This window comes from Staurois parvus, unplaced genomic scaffold (assembly GCF_062004578.1).
Source record: "Staurois parvus isolate SC_StPar_1 unplaced genomic scaffold, SC_StPar_1.0 ptg002906l, whole genome shotgun sequence".
Lineage (NCBI taxonomy): Eukaryota > Metazoa > Chordata > Amphibia > Anura > Ranidae > Staurois > Staurois parvus.
The window spans coordinates 27822-55642 of record NW_028320702.1 but is presented as its reverse complement, the minus strand read 5'-3'; positions in this window follow the sequence as shown (position 1 = coordinate 55642).

Genomic DNA, 27821 nt, shown 5'->3' with positions numbered 1-27821 from the left:
CTCGTTCCACCAGGTAGACTGGGGAGACCGATTGAAAACTCAGCACTTGCCTAAAAAAGCCCTCAGCAAAGACAGCAGGATTGTCCCCTTCAGCACCCTCAGGTAGGCCCACCACTCGTACATTATTCCGGCCCAGTCTGTTTTCAGCGCCATCAGAGCGGGCCACGAGGAGAGTAACACCGCTCTGTAAGTCAGACCTGAAAGGAGGTAGTATCTTCAACCTCAGAAATGCGGGTTTCCGCGGTGGCCAGGCGGCCTACAATCTTGTCCACGTTTTTGCTGGTAAGCCCAAAGAGTCTATCTCAAACATGAGAGATGGTCTGCTTGCCTCTATGGCCTCCAGGATAGTAGAAGTAGCGGAATCCCCAGGTAGAGGCTCTACAGGAGCGAGTACCACATCCCTGGGCTCATCCTCCATCATGTCCCTCCAGGCAGTCTGCACCACCAACGAGTGTCCGGCCATGCCACGTGTAGTAGGAGGGGAGCACAGACACCCAGTAGAGGGGTCTTTCTTTGCCGGTGTCTCTGGGGACGGCATGGGCAAAGAAGGTTCAGGTCCCCAGACAGTCTGCACCACCACCGAGTGTCCAGCCGCGCCACGTGTGGTAGGAGGGGAGCTCCGAGACCTAGTAGAGGGGTCTTTCTTTGCCGGTGTCTCTGGGGACGGCATGGGCAAAGAAGGTTCAGGTCCCCAGACAGTCTGCACCACCACTGAGTGTCTGGCCGCGCCACGTGTGGTAGGAGGAGAGCTCCAAGACCCAGTAGAGGGGTCTTTCTTTGCCAGTGTCTCTGGGGACAGCATCGGCAAAGAAGGCTCAGGTCCCCAGACAGTCTGCACCACCACTGAGTGTCCGGCCATGCCACGTGTGGTAGGAGGGGAGCTCCGACACCCAGTAGAGGGGTCTTTCTTTGCCGGTGTCTCTGGGGACGGCATGGGTAAAGAGGGCTCAGGTCCCCAGACAGTCTGCACCACCACTGAGTGTCTGGCCGTGCCACGTGTGGTAGGAGGGGAGCTCCGACACCCAGTAGAGGGGTCTTTCTTTGCCGGTGTCTCTGGGGACGGCATGGGCAAAGAGGGCTCAGGTCCCCAGACAGTCTGCACCACCACTGAGTGTCCGGCCACGCCACGTGTGGTAGGAGGGGAGCTCCGACACCCAGTAGAGGGGTCTTTCTTTGCCAGTGTCTCTGGGGACGGCATGGGCAAAGAGGGCTCAGGTCCCCAGACAGTCTGCACCACCACTGAGTGTCCGGCCACGCCACGTGTGGTAGGAGGGGAGCTCCGAGACCCAGTAGAGGGGTCTTTCTTTGCCGGTGTCTCTCGGGATGGCATGGGCAAAGAGGGTTCAGGTCCCCAGGTAGAGTGGAGAGGATGATGGCTTGGCGCTCCCCCCAAGCAGGATAGTCGGAGCCTCAGGAGAACATGTCCACACTGGTTCACATCCCGGCCACGCCCCATTCTGGGGATTCTTATGCAGGCCATACATGGTTCGAATTCCAAACGATTTTTTGTCCAAAAACCGGAAATGTTCGCTTTGTAATCCAATGGGCCATCATTGTTTTTGCAAATCGGCTAAACAAATCATAAAGTTCACCCCATATAAACTTCTGTTCCTTCCAGGTCACAGCTCATGGCGCATATTCTTTTTGGAAAAACGATCGTACGATTTGGACATCATTGAGACGAAAATCGATCGTTTTTTACGAATTTTCCAACATGCCCGATCACTGAAAAGGGGAGGAGCCACGAAAATCATCTGGTGCCATTGACCCCACTAACAGAGTGAAAATCAGCCGATTATTCTTAGGTCCGATTTTCGGACGAAAAATCGGTCGATTTTTGACCCATGTATGGCCGGCCTTAGTAGGGATGTGCACAATGCAAACATTTGTTGTGTTTTATTTCGGATGAAGGTAATCGTTTAGTTTAATTTTACTAGAATGATTCATTTTCAGAATTCGTTTCATATATCCGGATTCGTTTCATATTATTATTATTATTATTATTATACAGTATTTATAAAGCGCCAATAGTTCACTCAGCGCTGTACATTACAAAGGGGGACAGAACATGTGACAGAACAATACCAATACAATGCAAAACATGAGGGGATCGAGGGCCCTGCTCTTTCGAGCTTACAATCTAGAAGGGATGGGATAGTGGTACAGGAGGAGATAGCTGTGGGGGATGGAGTGGTAGGAAGAGTGGAGGAGGTCAGCAAGTTAGCAAGGGGTGAGGTAGGCTTCCCTGAAGAGATGGGTTTTCAGGGTGCGCCTAAAGGAGAGGAGAGTAGGTGATAATCTGATGGGTTGGGGCAGGGAGTTCCAGAGGATGGGTGACACCCTGGAGAAGTCCTGGAGGCGGGCATGGGAGGAGGAGACCAGGGAACTAGAGAGAAGGAGGTCTTGTGAGGAGCGGAGTGTGCGTGTTGGGCGGTACTTGGATATTAGGTCAGTGATGTAGTTCGGGGCAGTATGGTGGACAGCTTTGTACGTCAGTGTTAGGATTTTAAATTTGATCCGTTGCGCAATCGGAAGCCAGTGGAGGGATTGGCAGAGGGGGGTGGCGGAAATGGAGCGGTTGGAAAGGTGAATGAGTCTGGCAGCCGTATTCAGGATCAACTGAAGCGGGGATAGCCAGCGGCGAGGCAGGCCAGTGAGGAGGGAGTTGCAGTAGTCGAGTCGTGATATGATGAGGGAGTGGATGAGCTGTTTAGTGGTTTCTGGGGTTAGGAACGTGCGGATTTTGGCGATGTTGCGGAGGTGGAGTCTGCATGTTGCGGAGGTGGAGTCTGCACGAGTTTGTTAAAGATTGGACTTGGGGCTGGAAGGATAGGTTGGAGTCCAGAATGACACCAAGTACTCTGGCCTGCAGAGCGGGTTTGATATTGACGTTGTTGGATGTGATGTAGAAGTCAATGGGGGGTGGGGTTCGGGCTGGGGGGAAGACAAGGAGCTCGGTTTTGGAGAGATTCAGTTTAAGGAAGTGGAGCGACATCCAATCTGATATGTCGCTCAGTAGGTGTGTGATTTGGGCAGAGACCGAAGGGGTGAGGTGGGGGGTTGAGAGATAGATTTGTGTGTCGTCGGCATAGAGGTGGTAGTTGAAGCCGTGAGAGTGTATGAGTTGGCCAAGGGAGGAGGTGTAGATGGAGAAGAGAAGGGGCCCAAGGACAGAGCCTTGAGGGACCCCAACAGAGAGGGGGAGTGAGGGGGAGGTGGTAGCATTATAGGTAACGCTGAAAGAGCGTTGTGACAGGTAGGATGAGAGCCAGGAGAGAGCAGAATCTCTGAGGCCGAGGGAGTGTAGTATTTTGAGGAGGAGGGGGTGGTCAACTGTGTCGAAGGCCGCAGAGAGGTCAAGGAGTAGGAGCACTGAATAGTGGCCATTAGCTTTGGCGGTTAGAAGGTCGTTGGAGAGTTTGAGTAAGGCGGTTTCGGTGGAGTGTAGGGGGCGGAAGCCAGACTGTAGAGGATCGAGGAGGTTGTTGTCGTTGAGGTGAGAGCATAGGCGGGTGTAGACGAGACGCTCGAGGAGTTTAGATGTAAGTGGGAGCAGGGAGATGGGTCTGAGGTTGTTCGGGTCATTGGGGTCCAGGGAGGGCTTTTTAAGTATGGGGGTGATGTGTGCATGCTTCAGAGGGGAGGGGAAAGTGCCGGAGGAGAGGGAGAGATTAAAGATGTGGGTGAGGGAGCGTAGGATGGAGGGGGAGGGAGGTCGTAGGAATTGTGAGGGGATAGGGTCGAGGGGGCAGGTGGTGAGGCGGGCATCAGAGAGGATCTTGGAGACTTCCTCAATGGTAGTAAGGTCAAAGGTGTGGAGTGTTGGGGGAGCTTCAGTATGAGGAATGTAGGGTGGGGTGGGAGTGGAGGTCAGAGCAGTGGTGGGGCCGTGGGAGAGGGGCGATGAGGGGGTAGCCGAGTGAGGGGGAATGGGGTCGGAGGGAGTTTGAGCAGTGACGAAGTCCCTGCGGGTAATGTCGAGGGGGGGGGGGGGGATGAGGGGGTAGCTGTGTGAGAGGGGACGGGTTGAGAGGGTGTGTGAGTTGCGGCAATGTCCTTGCGAATTGTGTCAATCTTGTTTTTGAAGTGATTGGCAATCTCAAGGGCGGTGAGTGAGGTGCTGGGTGGAGGTGGGGGTGGAGAGAGTAGAGAGTTGAGGGTGGAGAAGAGTCGGCGAGGATTGGTGGAGAGGGCCTTGATGAGGGTCAGGAAGTAGGCTTGTTTGGCTGCGTGGAGGGAGGAGGTGTAGGTGCGGAAGGCAGATTTGTAGCAGGTGAAAGCTTGTTGGGATTTGGTTTTGCGCCATAGTCGCTCCAGGGCACGACTGTGTCGTTTGAGGGTTTTGGTGTGATCAGTCTGCCAGGGCTGGAGCGGTCGGAGTCTGATGTTGCGTGTGGTTAAAGGCGCTAGTGAGTCAAGGGCTGCTGACAGCGCGTTGTTGTAGGCAGTCATAGCCAAGTCGGGGCAGGACAGGGGGAGGATGCGGTCGTGGAGTTGATCAGCTGCAGAGTGGAGGGGGGCAGGGTTAAGGTTGCGGAGGTTACGGCTGGTAGTAGTGTGACATTTGGAGGGGTTTTTGTTGGAGGACGAGGAGATAGAGAAGGTGATCAGGTTGTGGTCAGAGAGAGGGAAGGGGGTGTTAGTGAGGTTGTGGGGAGCGCAGCGGTTGGAGAAGACAAGATCAAGGATATTACCGTCGGAGTGGGTGGTGGATTGTATGCACTGTGCAAGTGCAAAGGAGGAGGTTAAGTGGAGGAGACGGGCTGTGTCCGGGTTGTCAAGGTTGACAGGGATGTTGAAATCCCCAAGAATGATGGTGGGTAGCTCAGAGGAGAGGAAGAAGGGTAGCCAGGAGGAGAAGTCACCCAGGAAGTGGGGTATGGATCCAGGAGGCCGGTATATCACAGCAATCTTCAGGGTGGTTGGGGAGAATAGTCGGACGCAGTGGGCCTCGAAGGAGGAGAAGGATAGGGAGGGGGGGTTTGGGAGGACTCGGAAGGTGCTCCGCGGTGACAGGAGCAGACCAACCCCACCACCTTTACGACCGTTAGGTCTGGGTGAGTGGGTCCAGGTGAGACCTCCATAGGAGAGTGCAGCAGGGGAGGTAGAGTCAGTGGGCTGGATCCAGGTTTCCGTGATCGCCAGGAGGTTGAGGGAGCGGGAAACAAAGAGGTCGTGGATGGCGGTAAGCTTGTTGCACACCGATCGGGCGTTCAGGAGTGCACATGAAAAGGGGGGGGAGATTTTAGGGAGCAGGGGGACAGATACTAGGTTGCGGTAGGACATGGCGGCGGGAGGGTGTTGTGCGGGTGAGGGAGGTGGTGGAGGGCCAGGATTCGGGGAGATGTCTCCCGCGGCTAGGAGGAGGAGAAGGGTGAGAAAGGTGGCATGGGAGCGGCATGTGCAGGAGCGTGAGAAACTCCTAGTGGAGGTGTTGGGGTCAGTGGGAGAGTGGAGTAATAGGAGGAGGTGGTGGGTGCCATAGAGGGGCGAAGGAAGCAGTGAGGACACAATATACAAATGTTTAGGAGGAGCAGAGGGATATAGTGAATGGATTTTGGGAATGGAGGAGAGGAAAATGAGAAGGAGTAGAAGAGGCATTGTGGGGGGTGATGAGAGCAGTAGTAGGGAGATGATAGCAATGAGGGGGAGATGTGCAGGTTTTGGGGTGGAGCAGAGGGGTAAAGAAATGAGATTTGGGAACAGAGGATAGTAGTATGAAGAGGAGTGTATTATATAAAGGTACACGGAGTGGGACTCAGGCATGTAAGAGATGTTTCCCAGGGTGTTTGCTTGCAGTCTGTCCAGCATGCAGTAGAGTTTCTTGCTGTTGTTGTGTCTTTCTCCTGCTTTAGTTCAACTGCTGTGTTTAACTGCTTCGCACTCTTTCGAAACCGCACTCCGTCAGAAGCAGCACCCCCATCAGAGACTGTGCCCCCCATCAGAGATCTCCCCCATGAGCTGATCTGAATTTATAGGGAGATGCTCAAATGAGCATTCAACTCCACCTCAATTAGAAGCTGATAAGGCTCACATGAATGTTGGGGGATGTCTCATAGGAACCAGGCTACAGTCGTAAACTGGGTGCAACTGAAGGTGAGGACTGCTCAACATACACACAAATATAAAATACACCATTTGTTCTGAATATAACAGGAGTGAAAGCGATTTTGAGTTAGGAGCAGAGGCAGGAGAGGTGCATTTACCCAGGGGGAAAACAGCAGGAGTCAATGCGTTTGAGTTAGGAGCAGAGGCAGGAGAGGTGCATTTACCCATATTCGTTGTCTTCAAAACGATTCTAATTTCGAAATTCATATTTCAGAAGACGGCTATTGTTGGTTCCATTCTATACTTTTTTATTTTTTTATTTTTCTATTCTATTATTATTATACAGGATTTATGGCACCAACAGTGTGCTCAGCGCTGTACAATATAATGGGAGACAATACAGCAACAATACAGATCAATGCAAGAGGGATAGGAGGGGCTGATCCTGGGAGCTTACAATCTAAGAGGGAGGGGCTGATCATGGGAGTTTACAATCTAAGAGGGAGGGCCCTGATCCTGGGAGTTTACAATCTAAGAGGGAGGGGCTGATCCTGGGAGTTTACAATCTAAGAGGGAGGGCCTGATCCTGGGAGCTTACAATCTAAGAGGGAGGGGCTGATCCTGGGAGCTTACAATCTAAGAGGGAGGGGCTGATCCTGGGAGCTTACAATTTAAGAGGGAGGGGCTGATCCTGGGAGTTTACAATCTAAGAGGGAGGGGCTGATCCTGGGAGTTTTACAATCTAAGAGGGAGGGGCTGATCCTGGGAGCTTACAATCTAAGAGGGAAGGGCTGATCCTGGGAGTTTACAATTTAAGAGGGAGGGGCTGATCCTGGGAGCTTACAATCTAAGAGGGAGGGGCTGATCCTGGGAGTTTACAATTTAAGAGGGAGGGGCTGATCCTGGGAGTTTTACAATCTAAGAGGGAGGGGCTGATCCTGGGAGCTTACAATCTAAGAGGGAAGGGCTGATCCTGGGAGTTTACAATTTAAGAGGGAGGGGCTGATCCTGGGAGCTTACAATCTAAGAGGGAGGGGCTGATCCTGGGAGTTTACAATTTAAGAGGGAGGGGCTGATCCTGGGAGTTTACAATCTAAGAGGGAGGGGCTGATCCTGGGAGTTTACAATCTAAGAGGGAGGGGCCTGATCCTGGGAGCTTACAATCTAAGAGGGAGGGGCTGATCCTGGGAGTTTTACAATCTAAGAGGGAGGGGCTGATCCTGGGAGTTTACAATCTAAGAGGGAGGGGCCTGATCCTGGGAGCTTACAATCTAAGAGGGAGGGGCTGGTGGTACAAAAGGTAACAACTGTGGGGGACAAACTGATAGGTGGAATAGAAGATTCCATTATTAGCTGAGGGCGGGATAGGCTTCCCTGAAGAGATCGGTTTTCAGAGATCGCCTAAAAGTGGGCAGAGTAGGCGATAGTCGGATAGATTGGGGTAGAGAGTTCCAGAGGATGAGGGAAGCTCTGGAAAAGTCCTGGAGACCAGAAACGGAGGAGGAGACAGGGGAGCTAGATAGCAGGAGGTCGTGGGAGGAGCGGAGAGGATGGTTTGGGATATATTTGGAGACAAGTTTCTTCTCTATTCTATTCCTTTATTTTCTATTCTATTCCATTTCATTTTATTTTAGTCTTTTCTTCTCTATTCTCTTCTATAAAGCAGCCTAAGTAGGAATCATCGTCTTATTATACCTTTCTGTATTTATTGCAATATGTTTCCATTTGGTATTCATTTTCCAATTCATCTTCAAATTCAAATTTGGATAATTAGTTTCATTCATAATTTATTTCGGAATTGTTAAACTTTTGTGATTCAGAAATTTGGATACATCTGAATCTCTGAATAATGAAAATTTCATCTGAGTTTTTGATTTGTAATTAACTGAACTGCACGTCTAATTTTTAGATACACATGACTGGGTGTCATAGTCAGAGGTCAGAGGTCAGGGGTCAGGGGTCAGAGACCTGTAGCTATAGCAGCAGAGAGGCTCCCACTGACCAGCTGGATAGGTCACCCTGGCTCACCTGAGTTGCGGAGTCAAGGAACTAACTGGTATTCATCAGAGCTCCTGATGGTGAGGATGGGCTTTGCTGTGTATTAGTACCAGGTTGTGGCCCTCAGGATCTCCCCACCAGGAGATGAGCAAGTTGGGGTCCAATAGCAGACGTAACAGGTTGGGATCAAGCAGAAGCAAAATCGAGGAACAAACCAAAGGCCGGTAATGAGTGGTAGTGGAGGTACAGATGGCAGCAAGAGTGACAAGAGCAAGATATTGATTGGAGAAGAGCACAATAATCTGGCAAACAGGAAGTGCAAAGGTTTTAACAGGAAGTCCATGGGAGGAGCAAAGGGTTCAAGGTTCAAGAGCGACAAGGTTCAAGGCAAGGTTGCCTAAGAATTCAGGCAAGGAACCCTCCAGAATCTCAGGTGGCTCAACAAGGAGAGACACTGCCAGACACAGCAGAGGATTCAGGTTCAGATCCAGATCCTGACATCAGGTATCTGTGAAGGATGAATGTATTGGTAACACTTGGAGATGGGCCAGGGATTGAAGACCACCACTCCCCCCTCCCCCCAGGAGAAGCAATTAGATGGCATGCACCATAATAACTGAAATAAAAAGATCCCAATGTTGGAACATCCACAGTATGATGGTGCAGAACAGATATGAAGTCTCCACCATGATACTAGGACAGTCTCAAATGTTCCTCCTACAGATCCTGTCCATGTCTCCTCTCTGAATCCCATATTCCTCTTAAATAACCGACGTTTTATGAAAATATTTTGATTAAAATAAACAGAATGTTTGAATAAACGAACTTCTTATGTTTCTGTTGTAGCACCTTAAAAGTCCCCAGAGGTAGAGGGGCATTTTCTGAGATGTTCATAAAAGTGTTGTGGACTTTGTGTTTTCTCACCTGTTGTATAGAAAATCCCTCTCTTTAAAACATCTTGTGTCTCGTGATTGAGAATATGGAACATGTGAGCATTCCAACCTTATCTCTGACTTCATTCCTAACTGTCAGGAATGGACTCAGCACTGGTGGTGGGACTCACCTGCCATGTGGGCTGCAGTACCAGGGCTGACCAGCGGGTGCTCTCAGCAGCCAGAAGCTCACTCCTGCAGTCAGCCAACACCTGGGGCTGATTGCAGGAGGTGTATTTAAGGAATGACCAGGCCTGTGATCTGGGCCTTGGTGTATGTTTCCCATGAGCCCCTGTACCTGGTATCCTGTGTTCCTGCCTCGTTGCTGACCCTGCTTGATCCTGACCTCTGCTGACCATCTCCTGTTAAACCCCTGGCTTGCCTGACCATCCTTCTGCCTGATTCTCGGTACCGCGCTGCCCGCTACCTGCTGAACCTGGCTTGTGACCCCGACCATTCTCTGCTTGCTCCTCCTGTACCTCGCTGCCCGCACAATACCGACCCGGCCTGCCTGACTACGCTTACTTCACCCGACGATCCATCCATCCCGCACAGATCACCTCTAGTAAGTCTGCCTGCCTCTTCCCATCAGACTCCATTCCTGCACTCCCCTGCCAGTACTCTCTACCACAGCCGGACGCACTCAGGGGTCGCGACCTGGTTCCAGTCTGTACCAAGTCCATCCCCACCATCAGGGGCCCTGGTGAATAGCAGGCTGGGACTTAGACCCCGCGCCCTGAGGAGATCCGTGCTGTGGGCTCGGCCTGCCTGACCGCTCCACCTCTCCAGCCCTGACTGTACTGTGTACCTATTGGTTTAAGGTTTATTGCACCTGGTTGTACATATTGATGTAAGTGTTGAGTTTGGCTGTTTGCACTGCGTTTATGTTTGTGTTGTCTTTAATAAATTATATTGTTTTACACGCTATACCTGAAGTCTGTGTTTCCCTGTGTCGGTCCACACACCTCTGGTCATCCCTGGAGCCCTGACACTAACTCTGATTCCAACTTTAGTCCAAGCCTAGCCCCGAGTCCAAGCCTAGCCCCGAGTCCAAGCCTAGCTCCGAGTCCAAGCCTAGCCCTGGTTCCAAGCCTAGCCCTGATTTCAAACCAAGCCTTGGTTCCAACCCTAGCCCTGATTTCAACCTTAACCCTGAGTCCAACCCTAGCCTTAATTCCAACCCTAGCCCTAAATCCAACCCTTGGGTTCCAACCCTAGCCCTGGTTCCAACCCTAGCCCTGAGTCTAACCCTAGCCTTGATTTCAACCCTCGTTCTCATTCCAATCTTTCTCTGATTCAAACCCTAGCCCCGATCCCAACCCTAGCCTTGATTTCAACCCTAGATTTGATTTCCCCCTACCCCTGATTTTAACCTCAGCTATAAATCCAACCCTAAGCCTGATTCCAACTCTGACTCTGATTGATTCCACATCGAACCCTGATTCCAATACTAGCCCTGAATCCAAACCTAACCCTGATTACTGTCCTAGCTCTGATTCCAACTCTAACCCTGATTTCAACGCTAACCCTGTTATCATTTGAAGCTTTGATTCCAAACCTATTTCAACTTAAACCAAGATTCCAACCTTAGCCCTGATTTTAACCCCAGCCTTCATTCCAACCCTAGCCTTGATTTCAATTCTGGCTTTGATTCTGCCCTAGCTCTGATTCTAATGTGAACAGTTATTCAAGTTCAAACCCTGATTCCAACCCTAGCCCTGACTCCAACCCTAGCCCTGATTCCAACCCTAGCCCTGACTCCAACCCTAGCCCTGATTCCAACCCTAGCCCTGATTCCAACCCTAGCCCTGACTCCAACCCTAGCCCTGATTCCAACCCTAGCCCTGACTCCAACCCTAGCCCTGACTCCAACCCTAGCCCTGACTCCAACCCTAGCCCTGATTCCAACCCTAGCCCTGATTCCAACCCTAGCCCTGACTCCAACCCTAGCCCTGATTCCAACCCTAGCCCTGATTCCAACCCTAGCCCTGACTCCAACCCTAGCCCTGATTCCAACCCTAGCCCTGATTCCAACCCTAGCCCTGACTCCAACCCTAGCCCTGATTCCAACCCTAAACCCTGACTCCAACCATATACCCTGACATACCTTACTGCTTATCCCAGCCACAGCCTTGACTCCAACCCCAGACCTAACCTTAGATATTGTGGGAAACCTTGATGCTTATCCCAGCCATATTGCCTGCTCCAACACTAGACCCAACCATAGACCCCATAAAAAACTTCAATGCTTATCTCAGCCATATCTCTGACTCCAACCCTAGATCTGACCCTGGACCCCAATAGAAACCTTAATGCTTCTCACAGCCATATCTCTGACTTCAGCCCTAGATACCAAAAGAAACCTGAATGCTTATCCCATCCATATCTCTGACTCCAGCCCTAGACCCAACCCGACACCCCAAAGGAATCCTTAATACTTTTCCCAGCCATATGTCTGATTCCAACCCTAGATCCCACCCTAGATCCCAACAGAAACCTTAATGCTTATCTCAGCTATATCTCTGATTCAAACCCTAGACCCTGGCAGAAAATGTAATGCTTATCCCAGCCATAGCTCTGCCTCCAACCATAGACTGGACCCTAGACCCTGGCAGAAACCTTAATGCTTATCTCAGCTATATCTCTGATTCAAACCCTAGACCCTGGAAATAACTATAATGATTATCCCAGCCATATCTCCAGCTCCAACGCTAGACCCAACTCTAGACTCAGGCAGAAACTGTAATATCTCCAATTCCAACCTTGGACCCAACCCTAGACCCTGACAGAAACCTTAATGGTTATCCCAGCCATAGCTCTGACTCCAACCATAGACCCAGCCCTAGACTCAGGGAGAAACTGTAATGTCTATCTCAGCCATAGCTCCAATTCCAACCCTAGACCCAACCTTAGACCCCAACAGAAACTATAATGCTTATCTCAGCCATAACTCTGATTCCAATCTTGGACCCAACCCTAGACAATGGCAGAAACCTTAATGCTTATCTTAGCTATATCTCTGACTCCAACCCTAGACCCAAGCCTATGTCAGCCATAGCTCCGATTCCAACCTTGGACCCAACCCTAGACAAGGGCAGAAACCTTAATGCTTATCTTAGCTATATCTCTGACTCTAACCCTAGACCCAAGCCTATCTCAGCCATAGCTCCGATTCCAACCTTGGACCCAACCCTGGACAATGGCAGAAACTATAATGCTTATCTCAGCCATATCTCTGACCCCAACCCTAGACCCAACCCTAGACAATGACAGAAACCCAAATGCTTATTCCAGCCCTATCTCTGACCCCTACCCTAGACCTGACCGTAGACCCCAACAGAAAACATAATGCTTATCCCAATAATATCTCTGACTCCAACCCTAGACCCAACCCTATCTCAGCCATAGCTCCGATTCCAACCTTGGACCCAACCCTAGACAATGGCAGAAACCTTAATGCTTATTCCAGCCATATCTCTGACCCAAACCCTAGCAGCAATCCTAGACTCAGGCAGAAACTGTAATTCTTATCTCAGCCATAGCTCCGATTCAAACCTTGGACCCAACCCTAGACAATGGCAGAAACTTTAATGCTTATCCTAGTCATAGCTCCGATTCCAATCTTGGACCCAACCCTGGAAAATGGCAGAACCTATGCTTATCTCAGCCATATCTCTGACTCCAACCCTAGACCCAACCCTATCTCAGCCATAGCTCTGATTCCAACCTTGGACCCAACCCTAGACAATGGCAAAAACCTTAATGCTTATTCCAGCCATACCTCTGACCCCAACCCTAGACCTGACCATAGACCCCAACAGAAAACTTAATGCTTATCCCAGTAATATCTCTGACCCCAACCCTAGACTGGACCCTAGACCGGACCCTAGACCCCAGCAAAAGCCTTTATGCTTATCCAAGCAGCAACTCTGCCTCCAGTCCTAATGGTCGTAACAGTGAATGATTTTTCTAGGACGCCTCTAGTTTGTTCCTATTTCTTCTAGTTTATTTTTTTCTAGAACTTTCCTCCCACATAGCAAACAACCTCTCAGTGTGGTGCAGCATGACACATGAATCAGCACAGCAAAGAAATGCAAGTGACATATTTTCTCAATAAAATCCCTTTTATATGACCTGATTACGTATATTACACGTGGCTTCCGATATGTCATAAAGGCAAAGCTCATCTTTTCCATAAAGTATCCCATGCAGACAAACGTTCCGGGCTGATGAAAAAAGCATTGTGTGATTTATCTAAATATTTATACCTCTACGCCTGTTCTGTACCCCCAAAATCCCCCTTCCCACCCACCCACTACCACCACCACCACCTCCACCCCAATTTCCAAAACAAAAGCTTTTGAAGATTATTTTTCGAAGACTTAAAGCAACAAAACAAAAAACTTTGCCGTAGTGCCCCAGACTGACCTGAAATCAAACACAAAATAAATTGAAAGACACAAAGTCCCCACTAATAACAAAAAGGGCAGAATAGGGTTTGCTTGTCCAAAGAGCTAGCACTCAGAGCTGAAGTCGTTTTCTAACTGACCTGAATCTTGTTGGGTAGGGGCGGTATGCTGACTGGCCAAAAATGATGTATTGTGAAAGTAGTTCCACAGTCTAACCAGGCCTGGCCCTGAGGCTCACCTGACCGGGGTCACTTACAATGGTGCAGCGTAAAGACAGCGGTGTGTAGAATCAGAGTCACTGACACGGAGACAGAGTCCCATGGAGCCGAGTGCGGCCTGGCCAGTCCAACCCAATGGGGAGCTGTCTGAGAAGGTAGACGTAGTCCTTGCTCTCTCTCTACTCCACTGGAACCTTTTCCTATCACTAGCATTGTCCCTGACTGACAAGGAACCTGTCCCGACACTAGCCATTCTCATAAAGCTTGCCAAAACCAGGGGTCAGAGTCTTAAATAGACTCTGCTTGACCCAAGATGGCCACCATGGTCACATGGAACAAGAGCCTGCATCCAGAGCACTGTCCAAAGACAGCGGTATGTAGATTCAGAGTCACTGACATGGAGACAGAGTCCCATGGAGCCGAGTGCGGCCTGGCCAGCCCAACCCAATGTGGAGCTTTCTGAGAAGGTAGACGTAGTCCTTGCTCTCTCTCTACTGCACTGGAACCTTTTCCTATCACTAGCATTGTCCCTGACTGACAAGGAACCTGTCCCGACACTAGCCATTCTCATAAAGCTTGCCAAAACCAGGGGTCAGAGTCTTAAATAGACTCTGCTTGACCCAAGATGGCCACCATGGTCACATGGAACAAGAGCCTGCATCCAGAGCACTGTCCAAAGACAGCGGTATGTAGATTCAGAGTCACTGACACGGAGACAGAGTCCCATGGAGTGGAGTGCGGCCTGGCCAGCCCAACCCAATGGGGAGCTGTCTGAGAAGGTAGACGTAGTCCTTGCTCTCTCTCTCTTTACTCCACTCCAGGGGTCAGAGTCTTAAATAGACTCTGCTTGACCCAAGATGGCCACGACAGTCACATGGAACAAGAGCCTGCATCCAGAGCACTGTCCAAAGACAGCAGTATGTAGATTCAGAGTCACTGACATGGAGACAGAGTCCCATGGAGCGAAGTGCGGCCTGGCCAGTCCAACCCAATGGGGAGCTGTCTGAGAAGGTAGACGTAGTCCTTGCTCTCTCTCTTTACTCCACTCCAGGGGCCAGAGTCTTAAATAGACTCTGCTTGACCCAAGATGGCCACCATGGTCACATGGAACAAGAGCCTGCATCCAGAGCACTGTCCAAAGACAGCAGTATGTAGATTCAGAGTCACTGACATGGAGACAGAGTCCCGTGGAGTGGAGTGCAGCCTGGCCAGTCCAACCCAATGGGGAGCTGTCTGAGAAGGTAGACGTAGTCCTTGCTCTCTCTCTACTCCACTTGAACCTTTCCCTATCACTAGCATTGTCCCTGACTGACAAGGAACCTGTCCCGATTCTCATAAAGCACACCAAAACCAGGGGTCAGAGTCTTAAATAGACTCTGCTTGACCCAAGATGGCTGCCACAGTCACATGGAACAACAGCCTGCATCCAGAGCACTGTCCAGTGTGCCAAGGAAGTCATAGAGAAACCCAGCTTCCTTCCACTTGCTCTGTGGTCCAGCGCCACCTGCAGTGGAGAATGCAGACTGCACCTGCCTACAGTCTCCTCCATGTGGTTTGTCAGCTTTCCCTATATTTTCCCTGCAGCAGCTTCCAGTTCCCCGACACTATGGCTGCTCTGTGCCCCCCCCCCCCCCGTGCCCTTTTTATAACGAAGGGGCCTGGCTTATCTAAAAGCCCATTAATGGCCCTTCTATGGCCATAGCTCAGGGACCAGGAGGCATTAGGGTTCAAACAAATTCTTCTTGGCAAACCTGACGATAAGTATGGAGGAGATCTCAAAGCCGTGGGATTCACCTTGAACCCGTGCTAGAGTGTATCCTTTATTATGAGCTGTTTATGGAAGGATGGAAGGAACCGACGGTTGCTGCTTCCCGCTGATCACATGGTTCCCATATGGCATCTTCCTCGATTGCCTGAGGGGCCCAACCTGAGTGTGTGTGTGTCAGTGACATCTGGTGGATGAAATACAGAAGGCAGCTCAGGCTTGTCCATCTGTGACACTCACTGCCAGTGCTGGGACAAGATCATCCAGCGCCCCCCCCACCTTCATTATGTGCAAACTTAGGAGACAGAGGGGGAGAGAGAGCACAGCCCGCACCTCCTCCCGGCTCTCTCCTCACCTCTTCCAGCACTGGGGCTGCCAGAAGTAGTCATGGCGCTGTCACTGCTCTATAGAAGGAACTTGCGGCGCCCCCATCCTTACAATACACACTGAGCCCAGGGCGACCCTCCCTTCTGCCCACCCCTTGTCCCGGTCCTGCTCACTGCTGTTATTGCTTCTCCATGGGGTGGGATGATGCCAAAGGAAGAGAGTTCCTCCGGGTCCTCTGTGGTGCTTCAGGCCTGTGATGCCAAATATCTGTATATAGTGCTCCCCCCTCCTTGTCCTCAGGGGTTGTCCTGACCCTGCAAGCCGTCCCACGCCTCGGACACTCCAGGGTCAGACATATTCCAACAGTATAGGATAACGATACAAGGGACACAATTCTTTACAAACACCTCAATATTAAAGGAGAAGTTCACCTTTTGGACAAAAATAATAAATGCACATTTTTTTTGCAGGTAAATTTGTTATTTTTGTCAAAGGAGCCTGGAAAGCATCGCACCAGCGATCACCGATGCCATGCAGGTCTCCCGCAGATCTGTCAGAATATCTGCTTGCTGTACGGGTTGTACAGCCAAGCAGATACAGAGCCTTGAAAAAGTCCCCCTTGAAATGTTCCCCCTTGTTGTCATGTGACAACCAGAACCGTCCATGTGTATTTATCGGGATTGGATGTGATGGACCGACACAGAGTGGCACATAATTGTGAAGTGGAAGGAAAATGAGAAATGGTTTCCAACATTTGTGACAATAAATCTGTGAGAAGTGTGGTGGGATTTGTATTCGGCCCCCCGGAGTCAGTACTTTGTAGGACTCCCTTTGGCTGCAACTCCAGCTGCAAGTCTTTTTGGGGATGTCTCTTTGCACATCTAGAGAGGGACATTTCTGCCCATTCTTCGTTGTAGAATCCCCCCATCTCTGTCAGATTGGATGGAGAGTGTCTGGGAACAGAAATTTTCAGGTCTGGCCACAGATTCTCCATTGGATTTGGGTCTGGACTGTGACTGGGCCATTCTAACACATGAAGATGCTTTGATCAGAACCATTCCATTGTAGGTCTGGCTGGATGTTTCGGGTCATTGTCCTGCTGGAAGGGGAACCTCCGCCCCGGTCTCAAGTCTTCTGCAGACTCTAACAGGTTTTCTTCTAAGATTGCCCTGTATTTGGCTCCATCCATCTTCTCATCAACTCTGACCAGCTTCCCTGTTCCTGCTGAAGATTGGTTCTAGCAGCCCACTACAGTGGAGAAGGGGAGAGGGGAATCTGCCATGGGGACTTGAGAGGGTCAGGGTTGGATACCTGGTAGTGGATGTGCAGGTCCGACAAAATCTTTTAGGAATCTCTGGTGAAAACTCCTTAAACTCTGCACCAGGCATGAGCTGCTGCTATCCAATGGTGACTTAGAGGACAAACCCAAAGCCCTGATACAGACACATCAATGACAACTACGTTGCACCCATATACGGCTCCTGAAATAGAAGCTAAACATCTACAATAGTACACCAAGCAACCCAATAGAAATGTCTAAATAGTAGTCTGGCTAAAGAATGTTCTGGGAGAAAGCCGGCATTGTCTTCCAAGTCTTATAAAACCTTAGAGAACCTCCCTTGAGGGTCTATGTCCTACTTCCTGGCCAACCCTTCAGAGGATATTTATAGACAGAAAGTCCCAGGGATAAACGACCACAAAAGGCCAGAGCTTATTCTTTCAGGTCCGATAGTCTTTAGGAGTCCTCCAATTGGGGTTAATCTGAGGAAGTATTCCTTGAATTAGGTTCCTAGGTATAACGTCTTTAGGTAGGACATCCATCCAACAGCTAGAGCTTTGTCACTCAAGTCTTACATCCATCCTTGGTGGCTTAGAAATCTATTGAAGGAAGGTGGGAAGGGAGGGGGGGTGGCAAGGCCACCCACAGCTTACATTTATGCCAAATCAGCAGGATTTGGATGATATTCAATCAATGGCCGATTTAAGGGTATCTGCTATCCTGGTGGGGCAGGGCCCTCTCTTCACCTGTTTTTGCTCTGATGTATAGACCCCAATATAAAATGCAATTAGTAACCTCCAATTTTCTGGGAAGACTTTCTCCAAGAATTTGGAGGGTTTCTGTGGGAGATGATGCCCATTTGTAAGGTTGGATGAGAAAACTTGGCTCACCATCGGTGTTCCAATTCATCCCAAAGGTCTTTAGTAGGCTTGAGGTCAGGACTTTGTACAGGACACTCCAGTTCCTCTACACCAAACTGGTCAAATCATGTCTTTATGGAGCTGGCTTTGTACACAGGGGACAGTCATGCTGGAAGAGAAAAAGGTCTTCACTGAAGTGTTACCACAAGGTTGGAAGAGCAAAAAACATTGTCTTTGTATGATGTAGTATTATTAGTACCCTTCACTGGAGAAACCTGAACCCAGAGATAATGTAGACAATTGTGTTCTTTCAACCTTGTAGTAACAGTTTGGTGAAGACCCTTTTCTGTTCCAGCATGACTGTGCCCCTGTGTGCAAAGCCAGCTCCATAAAGACATGGTTTGACCATTTTGGTGCGGAGGAATTCGAGTGTCCAGCACAAAGCCCTGACCTCAACCCTACTGAACACATCTGGGATGACATGAACATTTTACTTTCCTTGCCCATTCAGCTAAAAGAACATTTTGTGAGGTTAGGTACTGATGTTGGATGAAAAGACCTGGTTTATAATTCGCATTCCAATTCATCCCAAAGGTGTTCAGTAGGGTTGACGTCTGGGCTCTGTGCAGGATACTCCTGCTCCTCTACACCAAACTGATCAAACCATGTCTTTATGAAGCTGGTCCAAATTGGTCAATGCATGTCTTTATGGAGCTGGTCCAAACTGGTCAATGCATGTCTTTATGGAGCTGGTCCAAACTGGTCAATGCATGTCTTTATGGAGCTGGTCCACACTAGTTCAACCATGTCTTTATGGAGCTGGTCCACACTGGTCAAGAAATGTCTTTATGAAGCTGATCCACACTGGTCAATCCATATCTTTAGGGAGCTGGTCCACACTGGTCAAACCATGTCTTTGTGAAGCTGGTCCACACTAGTCCAACCATATCTTTATAGAGCTGGTTCACACAGGTTAAACTATGTCTTTATGGAGATGGTCCAAACTGGTAAATCCATGTCCTTATGTAGCTAGTCCACACTGATCAAACCATGTCTTTATGGAGCTGGTCCACACTGATCAAACCATGTCTTTATGGAGCTGGTCCACACTGATCAAACCATGTCTTTATGGAGCTAGTCCAAACAGGTCAAACCATATATTTATGAAGCTGGTTCACATTAGTCAAACTATGTCTTTATGAAGCTGGTCCAAACAGGTCAAACCATGTCTTTATGGAGCTGGTCCATACTAGTCAATCCATGTCTTTATGGAGCTGGTTGAAATGAGTCAAACCATGTCTTTATGGAGCTGGTCCACATTATTCAAACTATGTCTTTATGGAGTTGGTCCACATTGGTCAAACTATGTCTTTATGAAGCTGATCCAAACTGGTCAAACCATGTCTTTGTGGAGCTGGTCGCAACTGGTCAATCCATGGCTTTATAGAGTTGGTCCACACTGGTCAAACTGTGTCTTTATGGAACTGGTCTACACTGGTTGACCCATGTCTTTATGGTATATTTCCAAACTGGTCATCCATGTCTTTAGGGTGCTGGCTTTGTACACAGGTCACAGTCATGCTGGAACAGAAAAGGGTCTTCACCAAACTGTTACCACAAGTTTGGAAGAGCTCAGTGTCTTTGTATGATGGAGTATTACCAGGACCCCTTCACTGGAGACACCGGAAACCAGTGGTTGGAAGGGGTGTCCACATACCTTTGCAGATACGATGTTCAAGCTGCACCATCTATTTTTTTTTCTATTTTTCTACACTCGTATCACCCGAACGTATCGTAACATTCTACTTAGGCAAAGTTGTCAAACATTCTTTCCAGCTGTTTCTGAAATGTGTCTTTAATGTCCTCCTCCGCTCCTTCCGTAGGAGTGAGAGCTCTTATTAATAAGATGTTGAAGATCTTCCCATTTCTTCATACAGCGAATATTCCTTCCATTGCAGGTTTAATCCCGTCACAGCTGGCTTAATTCCCGTCTCCTCAGTCAGTGGCGTAACAGCAGCCGTACCAACCCACGCAGCTGCTGCAGGGCCTGCGGGTGGCCCCATAACATAGAGAACCATGCGAAGATAACACATTTCCAACATCCGATTATTCTGGATTTGCAGAAGTTGCACTTCATACCGACCCTCTACCACCTTGTGACACCTCCAATCCAGAAGAGCTGATGGCGGACGTTCATACCGACCCTCTACCCCCTGTGACACCTCCAATCCAGAAGAGCTGATGGCGGACGTTCATACCGACCCTCTACCCCCCCCCGTGACACCTCCAATCCAGAAGAGCTGACGGTGGACGTTCATACCGACCCTCTACCCCCTGTGACACCTCCAATCCAGAAGAGCTGATGGCGGACGTTCAAACCGACCCTCTACCCCCTGTGACACCTCCAATCCAGAAGAGCTGATGGTGGACGTTCAAACCGACCCTCTACCCCCTGTGACACCTCCAATCCAGAAGAGCTGATGGTGGACGTTCAAACCGACCCTCTACCCCCTGTGACACCTCCAATCCAGAAGAGCTGATGGCGGACGTTCATACCGACCCTCTACCCCCCGTGACACCTCCAATCCAGAAGAGCTGATGGTGGACGTACCGGGAGAGCCTTCAGAAGGATTGTCACAGATCTCCTCAGCAGGAGAATATTTTGATGAATAACCCTACTGCTGTTTCGTGAAGAGAGGGGAAACCTTCCAATGGGGACACTTGTTCTGGTGACACCTTGCTTTTTCCTCGCTTGAGATTTCGTTTCACTTCCTGTTGTGTCTCCAGGACAGGAAGTGAAGGGAAGTCTCCCCGATGAGATGCAAGACCGCCAACAATAACCTGGTAGGGTTCTAAGCAGTTCCCGACAACGGGCAATCAGAATTGGAGCTCCATCCAGGGTGTTCACATCAGGGGGGCGGTCAGGAGGGGCAGCTGCCCAGGGCACAGTTGGGGATTTGGAGCGTTGTGCTAGAGGGGGGATTTGTACTAGGAGGGTGAATTTGTGTTAGGAAGGGGGGTTTGGGGGGGGGGTGTGCTAGGAGGGGGGAGGGGGATTTGGAGGGGGGAGAGGATTTATGCTCAGAGGGGAAATTTGGGAGGGAGAGGATTTGAGTTGAGATGGGGAGGGGGTGTCCTGGAAGAGGGTATATTTCATGTTTAGGGGGAATTTTGATTTCTAAGGGGAGTTTTTGCTTTTTGATTTTTTGGGGGGAGGGGGAGGATTTGAGTTGGGGGGGTTGTACTGGGGGAAGGTATATTTTTTGTTTAGGGGGAAATTTTGCTTCAGGGGTACAAGTGAACATTTTTTTGGGGGGGCGGGGATTTGAGTTGGGGGGGGGAGTTGTACTGGGAGAAGGTATATTTTTGTTTAGGGGGAACTTTTGCTTAGGGGGTCCGTGTGAAGATGTTTTTTTTGGGGGGGGGATTTGTCTGACACACAAAAAGCTTTTTTCATTTATTTCCACTTAGTGATCCTGCCAGTAACACACTTCCTGTCCCAGAACTCACTGTGCTGTACCCACGGAGGGGAAGCGTTGTCATCTAGGACAGGAAGTGTTAGGACTACAGAACACCTCCACCTCCTCATCTCCAGGGCATAGGGGGTGTTCTGTAGTCCTCAGGGCGTGGCCACAGAGAGCGCAGGAAGTTATCATCACACAGGATTTCTGGCAGGATCAGGGAAGTGGTTCATTTATTACAGACAGGAGACGCTGAATGTGGGGGTTACATACAATGTCAGGATCGGTGTCAGGTTTGTATTGCGCCCGGTTCTGGCTCCCAGGGGCCCCTTAAGGCGTTTAGAATGACAGGAGGTGGAAGTAGTGCATGTAGTGCACCACACAAAACGTTGGGTGTGGCCAACTAACAGTGGGAGGGGCTTAAAAGGGTATGGTTAAAAAAAACCTGAGCCTGCCTCTGCTCTGGGTCAAGAGTGCACACCGAGCGCCATCCCTCCTCCCCTCCTCCACACCGAGCGCCATCCCTCCTCCCCACCGAGCGCCATCCCTCCTCCCCTCCTCCACACCGAGCGCCATCCCTCCTCCCCTCCTCCACACCGAGCGCCATCCCTCCTCCCCTCCTCCACACCGAGCGCCATCCCTCCTCCCCTCCTCCACACCGAGCGCCATCCCTCCTCCCCACCGAGCGCCATCCCTCCTCCCCTCCTCCACACCGAGCGCCATCCCTCCTCCCCTCCTCCACACCGAGCGCCATCCCTCCTCCCCTCCTCCACACCGAGCGCCATCCCTCCTCCCCTCCTCCACACCGAGCGCCATCCCTCCTCCCCACCGAGCGCCATCCCTCCTCCCCTCCTCCACACCGAGCGCCATCCCTCCTCCCCTCCTCCACACCGAGCGCCATCCCTCCTCCCCTCCTCCACACCGAGCGCCATTCCCTCCTCCCCTCCTCCACACCGAGCGCCATTCCCTCCTCCACACCGAGCGCCATCCCTCCTCCCCTCCTCCACACCGAGCGCCATCCCTCCGCCACACCGAGCGCCATCCCTCCTCTTCTCCTCCACACCGAGCGCCATCCCTCCTCCCCTCCTCTACACCGAGCGCCATCCCTCCGCCACACCGAGCGCCATCCTTCCTCCCCTCCTCCACACCGAGCGCCATTCCCTCCTCCCCTCCTCCACACCGAGCGCCATTCCCTCCTCCCCTCCTCCACACCGAGCGCCATCCCTCCATCCCTCTTCCCCTCCTCCACACCGAGCGCCATCCCTCCTCCCCTCCTCCACACCGAGCGCCATCCCTCCTCCCCTCCTCCACACCGAGCGCCATCCCTCCTCCCCTCCTCCACACCGAGCGCCATCCCTCCTCCCCTCCTCTACACTGAGCGCCATCCCTCCATCACACAAAGTGCCATCCCACCTCTACACCGAGCGCCATTCCTCCACCACACCGAGCGCCATCTCTCCTCCACACCGAGCGCCATCCCTCCTCCCCTCCTCTGCACCAAGCGCCCTCCCTCCGCCACACCGAGCGCCATCCCTCCTCCCCTCCTCTACACTGAGCGCCATCCCTCCATCACACCAAGTGCCATCCCACCTCTACACCGATTGCCATCCCTTCGCCACACCGAGCGCCATTCCTCCACCACACCGAGTGCCATCCCTCCCCCACACCGAGTGCCATCCCTTCGCCACACCAAGCGCCATTCCTCCACCACACCGAGCGCCATCCCTCCGACACACCGAGCGCCATCCCTCCGACACACACCGAGCCCCATCCCTCCTCCACATCGAGCACCATCCCTCCTCCACATCGAGCGCCATCCCTCCTCCCCTCCTCTACACCGAGCGCCATTCCCTCCTCCCCTCCTCCACACCGAGCGCCATTCCCTCCTCCCCTCCTCCACACCGAGCGCCATCCCTCCTCCCCTCCTCCACACCGAGCGCCATCCCTCCTCCACACCGAGCGCCATCCCTCCGCCACACTGAGCGCCATCCCTCCTCCCCTCCTCTACACCAAGCACCATCCCTCCGCCACACCGAGTGCCATCCCTCCTCCCCTCCTCTACACTGAGCGCCATCCCTCCATCACACCAAGTGCCATCCCACCTCTACACCGATTGCCATCCCTTCGTCACACCGAGCGCCATCTCTCCTCCACACCGAGCGCCATCTCTCCTCCACACCGAGCGCCATCCCTCCTCCCCTCCTCTGCACCAAGCGCCCTCCCTCCGCCACACCGAGCGCCATCCCTCCTCCCCTCCTCTACACTGAGCGCCATCCCTCCATCACACCAAGTGCCATCCCACCTCTACACCGATTGCCATCCCTTCGCCACACCGAGCGCCATTCCTCCACCACACCGAGTGCCATCCCTCCCCCACACCGAGTGCCATCCCTTCGCCACACCAAGCGCCATTCCTCCACCACACCGAGCGCCATCCCTCCGACACACCGAGCGCCATCCCTCCGACACACACCGAGCCCCATCCCTCCTCCACATCGAGCGCCATCCCTCCTCCACATCGAGCGCCATCCCTCCTCCCCTCCTCTACACCGAGCGCCATTCCCTCCTCCCCTCCTCCACACCGAGCGCCATCCCTCCTCCCCTCCTCCACACCGAGCGCCATCCCTCCTCCACACCGAGCGCCATCCCTCCGCCACACCGAGCACCATCTCTCCTCCACACTGAGCGCCATCCCTCCTCCCCTCCTCTACACCGAGCACCATCCCTCCGCCACACCGAGTGCCATCCCTCCTCCCCTCCTCTACACTGAGCGCCATCCCTCCATCACACCAAGTGCCATCCCACCTCTACACCGATTGCCATCCCTTCGTCACACCGAGCGCCATCCCTTCGCAACACCGAGCGCCATCTCTCCTCCACACCGAGCGCCATCTCTCCTCCACACCGAGCGCCATCCCTCCTCCCCTCCTCTGCACCAAGCGCCCTCCCTCCGCCACACCGAGCGCCATCCCTCCTCCCCTCCTCTACACTGAGCGCCATCCCTCCATCACACCAAGTGCCATCCCACCTCTACACCGATTGCCATCCCTTCGCCACACCGAGCGCCATTCCTCCACCACACCGAGTGCCATCCCTCCCCCACACCGAGTGCCATCCCTTCGCCACACCAAGCGCCATTCCTCCACCACACCGAGCGCCATCCCTCCGACACACCGAGCGCCATCCCTCCGACACACACCGAGCCCCATCCCTCCTCCACATCGAGCACCATCCCTCCTCCACATCGAGCACCATCCCTCCTCCACATCGAGCGCCATCCCTCCGCCACACCGAGCGCCGTCCCTCCTCCACCACCAACATATAGGAGCCAAGTATTCTCGCTGACAGAGGACTGATTATATACAGGGGGGAACATGACCGCAACGAGTCCTCAAGTATCATCCTGACCATTCCAACCCCCCCCCCCAATAATTCCCCCAGGATCACACACAACCGAAATCCCACTGTTACATAATAATAGCTCTGACATATACCGCAGCGCTGTACAGAGAACACTGAGCCAGTCCCATCAGTCTATTTTCTTTACTGAGACTGCAGCGGGTGGAGTGAGACTTCTAAGGTGGTCTGAGCGAGTCCTCGGGAGCGGTGAGCTGTCAGTTGGTGACATGCGTTCATTGATGATATTTCTGGAATCTTCTGGCGTGACGTCGGCTCCTGGCGGCCTGCGTCTCATTGTCACGGCGCTTTGTGCAGATCTCCCGGCTCCGCGGCGAGCGGTACAATTACACGCAGAGAAGACGTCTAAATCTATTTCAGATCACATTTGATGCCATTATACTGACAGGAAGTCTTGTGTTCGTCCTCCTCGGCTGCTATTTATACATTCGGTGACATGGTGATACAAAACTGTCACTTATTAGAGGAGGATGGGGGGGGGCGCCGCGTGCTTCAGGATGAAGGAATGCTGGGAATTCATGACAGGAAAGATGGAAAAATGCTCCAATTGTTCTATTCTGAAGCCGAATTCCCCAAAAATAATGACCCTTCTTGTGTGAGAGGAAAATCGCAGTTATTGTTGTCTGCAGCCTTGATGCCCCCACTGCCATGTTATCTTATGGAGGCGAGAGTGACCGGACTCCTCCCACTGCGCAGACTCAACGCTTTACCGACCGAAGAACAAGGAGGAAGCTTGGCTTTACCCAAAAATAATCCCTTACATGCTAACTAAACTCTACCAGTTACACCAAACTCTACTAGTTACACCAAGCTCTACCCACTACACCAAACTCTACCCGCTACACCAAACTCTACCCGCTACACCAAACTCTACCCGCTACACCAAACTCTACCCGCTACACCAAAATCTACCCGCTACACCAAGCTCTACTAGTTACACCAAACTCTACTAGTTACACCAAACTCTACCCACTACACCAAACTCTACCCACTACACCAAACTCTACCCGCTACACCAAGCTCTACCCACTACACCAAACTCTACCCACTACACCAAACTCTACCCACTACACCAAGCTCTACCCGCTACACCAAACTCTACCCGCTACACCAAGCTCTACCCACTACACCAAACTCTACCCGCTACACCAAACTCTACCCACTACACCAAACTCTGCCATTTACACCAAGCTCTACTAGTTACACCAAGCTCTACCCACTACACCAAACTCTACCCACTACACCAAACTCTACCCGCTACACCAAACTCTACCCACTACACCAAGCTCTACTAGTTACACCAAGCTCTACCCGCTACACCAAACTCTACCCGCTACACCAAACTCTACCCACTACACCAAACTCTACCCACTACACCAAACTCTACCCGCTACACCAAACTCTACCCGCTACACCAAAATCTACCCGCTACACCAAGCTCTACTAGTTACACCAAACTCTACTAGTTACACCAAACTCTACCCACTACACCAAACTCTACCCACTACACCAAACTCTACCCGCTACACCAAGCTCTACCCACTACACCAAACTCTACCCACTACACCAAACTCTACCCACTACACCAAGCTCTACCCGCTACACCAAACTCTACCCGCTACACCAAGCTCTACCCACTACACCAAACTCTACCCGCTACACCAAACTCTACCCACTACACCAAACTCTGCCATTTACACCAAGCTCTACTAGTTACACCAAGCTCTACCCACTACACCAAACTCTACCCACTACACCAAACTCTACCCGCTACACCAAACTCTACCCACTACACCAAGCTCTACTAGTTACACCAAGCTCTACCCGCTACACCAAACTCTACCCGCTACACCAAACTCTACCCACTACACCAAACTCTACCCACTACACCAAACTCTGCCATTTACACCAAGCTCTACTAGTTACACCAAGCTCTACCCACTACACCAAACTCTACCCACTACACCAAACTCTACCCGCTACACCAAACTCTACCCACTACACCAAGCTCTACTAGTTACACCAAGCTCTACCCACTACACCAAACTCTACCCGCTACACCAAACTCTACCCGCTACACCAAACTCTACCCGCTACACCAAACTCTACCCACTACACCAAACTCTGCCATTTACACCAAGCTCTACTAGTTACACCAAACTCTACCCACTACACCAAACTCTACCCACTACACCAAACTCTACCCGCTACACCAAACTCTACCCGCTACACCAAACTCTACCCACTACACCAAACTCTGCCATTTACACCAAGCTCTACTAGTTACACCAAGCTCTACCCACTACACCAAACTCTACCCGCTACACCAAACTCTACCCACTACACCAAGCTCTACTAGTTACACCAAGCTCTACTAGTTACACCAAACTCTACCCGCTACACCAAACTCTACCCGCTACACCAAACTCTACCCGCTACACCAAACTCTACCCACTACACCAAACTCTGCCATTTACACCAAGCTCTACTAGTTACACCAAGCTCTACCCACTACACCAAACTCTACCCGCTACACCAAACTCTACCCGCTACACCAAACTCTACCCGCTACACCAAACTCTACCCGCTACACCAAACTCTACCCACTACACCAAACTCTGCCATTTACACCAAGCTCTACTAGTTACACCAAGCTCTACCCACTACACCAAACTCTACCCACTACACCAAACTCTACCCGCTACACCAAACTCTACCCGCTACACCAAACTCTACCCACTACACCAAACTCTGCCATTTACACCAAGCTCTACTAGTTACACCAAGCTCTACCCACTACACCAAACTCTACCCGCTACACCAAACTCTACCCACTACACCAAGCTCTACTAGTTACACCAAGCTCTACTAGTTACACCAAACTCTACCCGCTACACCAAACTCTACCCGCTACACCAAACTCTACCCGCTACACCAAACTCTACCCACTACACCAAACTCTACCCGCTACACCAAACTCTACCCGCTACACCAAACTCTACCCGCTACACCAAACTCTACCCGCTACACCAAACTCTACCCACTACACCAAGCTCTACCCACTACACCAAACTCTACCCGCTACACCAAACTCTACCCGCTACACC